The sequence below is a fragment of the Engraulis encrasicolus genome, chromosome 6 (genome assembly GCF_034702125.1).
Source record: "Engraulis encrasicolus isolate BLACKSEA-1 chromosome 6, IST_EnEncr_1.0, whole genome shotgun sequence".
Lineage (NCBI taxonomy): Eukaryota > Metazoa > Chordata > Actinopteri > Clupeiformes > Engraulidae > Engraulis > Engraulis encrasicolus.
Window position 1 is genome coordinate 41,025,869 of NC_085862.1, and position 5,000 is coordinate 41,030,868.

General features: G+C 51.8%; 1 protein-coding gene across 1 annotated transcript in view; it reads left to right on the plus strand.

The window, feature by feature from the left end:
* The window catches only part of sema6bb (sema domain, transmembrane domain (TM), and cytoplasmic domain, (semaphorin) 6Bb), a 235,383-nt gene that overhangs the window by 217,281 nt on the left and 13,102 nt on the right, over positions 1–5,000 (plus strand). The window lies entirely within an intron of this gene.

Genomic DNA, 5,000 nt, shown 5'->3' on the forward strand with positions numbered 1-5,000 from the left:
GTGATTAGAGGAGAAGAACTCTGGAGAGTTCCGGGACAGTTTTGGACTTCAGAAAAGGTGTGTGTGTGTGTGTGTGTGTGTGTGTGTGTGTGTGTGTGTGTGTGTGTGTGTGTGTGTGTGTGTGTGTGTGTGTGTGTGTGTGTGTGTGTGTGTGTGTGTGTGTGTGTGTGTGTGTGTGTGTGTGTGTGTGTGTGTGTGTGTGTGAGAGAGAGAGAGAGAGAGAGAGAGAGACAGAGAGAGAGAGAGAGAGAGAGAGATAAAGAGAGAGAGAGACTTAGTCTGTATTCTGCTCCTTGAGGACCTCTCCTCTTTCATGTGCCAAGAAAGAGGAGGAGAGCAAAGCCTCTTCACAGGGGAGCTCTCTGTGTCAGCTACCTGAGCGACAGGTGGAGCATGGATGGGTGGGCAGAGGGAGGGACGGAGGGAGGGAGAGTAGGGAGGGAGGGCAGATTGGTGGAGCTGTATCCAGGGAGTGGGTGGAGTTTGTGGGGGGCGGGGGNGGGGTGGGGGGTGTTTGGGTGTCAGCTGTGCCTGTATCTGGGGAATGGTGGGTGTCAGAGTGTTGCCTTGGATCAGAGTCTCTCGTCACTCGTCAGCCATTCATCAAACGCTCAGCATAGACCTCCCTAGGGGAGAGGAGGTGGGGGTGATACTGTAGGAGTGGGGTGGCAGTGAGAGAAGGATGGAAGAGGAGGTGGAGAGGGAGCGGAGAGGGGACGGAGGGAGTTGGAGCAGGGGAAGAGAGCAGAGCAGCTGGGAAGTGGTAGGGAGGTGGTAGAAAGAAGAAGGAGTGCATGGCGGGAGGATGGAGAACGTAAGGGAGATAAGGGGGAGGTATGGGAGGAGATGGAGAGTTCATGTAGGAGGAGGAGGAGCAGGGGAAGAGTCGCAGCTGGGAGGTGGTAATAAGCAGAAAGAGGAGGATTGGAGTAGGCATGGGCAGAGGTGGAGAGGGAGTAAAGAAAAGGATTAAGGGGTAGGTGGGAGGCGTGGGAGGAGGTGGAGATAAGAGGAGTTGGAGGAGGAGGAGGAGCAGAGGGAATAGAGAAGCAGCTGGGAGGTGGTAATAGGTCATTGGCAGAAAGGAGGATGGAGGAATCGTCGAGTCGATAGGAGGAGGCAAGAAGGAGGTGGAGGGGGAGTAAAGAAGAGGATGAAGGGGTAGGTGTGAAGCATTGAAGGAGGTAAGATGAGGAGAAGGAGGAGGAGGAGGAGGAGCAAAGGGATTAGAGAAGCAGCTGCCACCTAGCCACCCGTGGGGGGCCTCTGTGTCGCCTGAGAGCCGTGTCACCCGTGCCCGTGTTGACAGAGCCATGAAGAATCCCCTAGCGTGTGCACACGCACACACACACGTGCACACACACACACACACACACACACACACACACACACACACACACACACACACACACACACACACACACACACACACTCCCTGGGGTCCCCTGTGAGAGTGTCGTCCTGCTGATGGATGAACACCACGGAAGTCACCAAAACCGCCGCCGCCGCCGCCGCCACTGCTGCTGCTACTACTGGCGGTGACAAAGTTACACACACATGTTCAGCACAGAAAAGGCCAACAGTGCCTGTGTGGATTTCATGGCATTGATGTTCCTTAGTACGTAGAACCACATAACCCATTACTGTCTCTTCCACATATGCAAACACAAGGAATGCATGCACACACATACACACACACACACGAGCACTCACACACTCTATTTTGTGTGCTCACAGGCAAATTCACACACACAAACACACACACACACTCACTTACATACACACACACACACACACACACACACACACACACACACGCACACACATGCATGCATACACGGTACGCACACACATACAATATACACACACTCACTTACTGACACACACACACACACACACACACACACACACACACACACGCACACACACGCACACGCACACACACACAATCGCACACCAACACTCATACACACGCACACACACACACATTCTCTCTCTCTCTTTCTCTCTCTCACACACACACACGCACACACACACACACAGACGCACACACACACAAAATCGCACACCAGCGCGCATACATACAAACACACACACACAACAACCCTGCACTCCACCCCAGCAGTGCTTGTCATGGCCTGCGTGCTGCGCTCCTGCGAGTTCTCTCTTTATATGCCGCCCCGCAGCTGTTGGCCTTCACCGCTGATGAGCTCCTACGGCGACTGAATCAGGCAGGTAACAAGCCCCATCAGTAAGCAGCCCTGCCTGCCACGTCCCCCCCCCTTCAGCTCCCCTCGTCTCCCCTCCTCTCCCCTCCTCCCCCTCGTCTTGCAGCCCCCCCGCCCTTGCCTTCAACTCCTCTCCCCTCACCTCTCCTCATTACTAAAATCAGCCACCACCCCCCACCCCCCGACTGCATTCAGCCCCCCCCCTTTCTGGCCTAACCCTCCCTCGCTTCGCCTCACCAAGCCCTATTACTAAGCAGCTCTGCTCAACCACCCATGCTCGACATCGGTCCTCCCTCCCTCACCTCCCCTCCTTTACTCCTTTCTTGCCTCCTCTCCTCCTCCCCTCCCCTCAACCCCTCCCCTCGCCTCGCCTCACCTCATCTCGCCCGAGCCTGTCATCCAGCCCGGGCCAGATCGATCGCTCTAAGGGCAACAGATTTAGTCATGTTTATCAGCAGCGTCTCTGGCAGCTGAGCCACGGTCGGTCACAACTGCCACGTTGGCCCCGCCGACAAAATCCGCCTCCCTGTAACGAGATCTGCCGTTTTGAGACCCGTGTTGAAAGACTGTGCGTGCACGCTTAATGGAGCACCGTGAGCGAGAGCGATTTATTAAAGGCACACCTTTCTAAATCAACGTTAAAGCTGAGCAACAGACTCTCGTGTCTCCCGCCGCCCACTGAGCCGCCTGAGTATCGCCCGGGGCAAAATAGCAGAGGTCTCGTACTCTGTCTCTCTCTGTTTAGTCCCCCAACCCCTTCCAGGCTATTTGCCCTGTAATGGGTGGGTGGGGGGAGGCGGGGGGGCATTGTTCAAGTATCAACGCCCACTGGTATGCTAGTCCAAACAAATGATTCTGTGATTCCAGCTGATGTTGATCTATCGTAGCGCTCACAGCACTGAGAATTTATACCTACTTCGCAGGAGAAAAATTAACTCTTGAAATGGTGAGTTATGTGACTGCTGAAACCACCAGACACGGCTGCCCTTTCCTCCACCCACACACACACACACACACACACACACACACATACACGCACACACACACACACACGCACGCACGCACACACACACACACACACACACACACACACACACACACACACACACACACACACACACACACACACACACACACACACACACACACACATACAAACACACACACACACACAACACCTCCCACTCCTCCAACACATGAGGGTCGTTAAAAAACAGTCGTGGCATTATTTTCAATTTATGGCCGGTGACATACCTGTCAAAAAAAGTGTTATTAGATTCAGATGTGCGCCGCGCCTTCACACCTCAAATAGCGGGTATCAATTACGCAGGGCCCGGCACCATAACCCCGGAGGCATGGGAGGAGGAAAGCGCTAACATCCCTTTGAAAAGCACATGATTGAAAGCCATTTATTCTCCATCACTCGCGGGCCTACCGGTACGCAAGCTTATTGGTGAGATTATTAAACACAGCTGAAACTGTTAACATTGGTAACCTTGTTGCCACTTTTTAAACAGCACTTGGCATACATTAGCAAAAGAAAATTTCAAGTTTCTCATAAATGACAAAATAATGGTATCCAGCTCCAGCTAATTAAATCAGCGCTGTAAGATCAGGGACATTTTTATATCCAAAACTCAAGGTCTACGTTTTGGAGGAGGAAAGGGAAAAAATAGACACACACAGGTGAAGTCACGCAAACGTGTTGTTTTATGAGCGGCTAATTAGCCTCAGTGTGTCAGCGTGGTGCTGCTAAAGTCTAGCCATTAGCTCGACATGTGCTCTTGCTTAACCATCCTCCCCCCGGCCATGTATCGACATTTTGTTCTTTCACTCTGCCACAGCGAGAGACTGTAATTATTATACTAGTATGAGTATGAAACGGCTTGCTAAGGAGCCAGTAACACTGACCCTGGTGGCAGAGCCACACACACACAGTAAAAAAGTGTTAATTCAACACTTAGAGAGTACTCTGGGACCAAATACACTTTAGAACATATAAAACTGACTCTCTAAGTGTTGAATTAACACTGCGAAATGTACCGTGCATACATGTACCAGCTCGTGTGGATAGCTACGCTCCGCTCCCTCTCCCTTTTGTTTGAACAGCAACGGGTGACGGCTAATTGAGCGCAGATGGAAACGCCTCATGGAGGTTAACACTTTATTGATCTTCGGGTCAGTGCTACATGAACGTAGCCATTTAATGTAATACCGGTTCTCTCCCGTGTTCTCTGGTGGTTCCGCTTACATTGTTGTCAGCGCTGCCCACAGACCTATAAATGCCGGCCGGGGGTGCGCGCCGTCGCCAGGCAGCAAACATGTTGCTCCAGTCGTGCGGAAAGAGTTAAGCTGTGGTTTTCCGATCACAATTAGTTTGTGCTGCTGCCTCTGCTACACACCCTGCACCACAATCTGTGTGACAGGACACGAGTCAAGGATTTACAGAGACGGAGGGAGAGAGAGAGAGAGAGATAGAGAAAGAAAGAAAGAGAGATAATGGAATAAAGGAAGAGAAAGTAAGCTATGAATAAGGGCAAGGGCACTCTAACCTACGCTATTCAGCAGTAATAGCTGTAATATGGTAATGGAAGGAGAGAGCGCATGCTGAGACGGTAAAGATAGACAGATAGACAGGGGCCAAAGGATAATGAAATATAATGAAGAAGAAAAGACGATACTGTAATAGGTGGAATTACTGAGGCAAAATCTGTCTGCCAAATGGACATGAAGGTAGCCTCTTTCCTGGAGCGTGCATACTGCGCCACACAC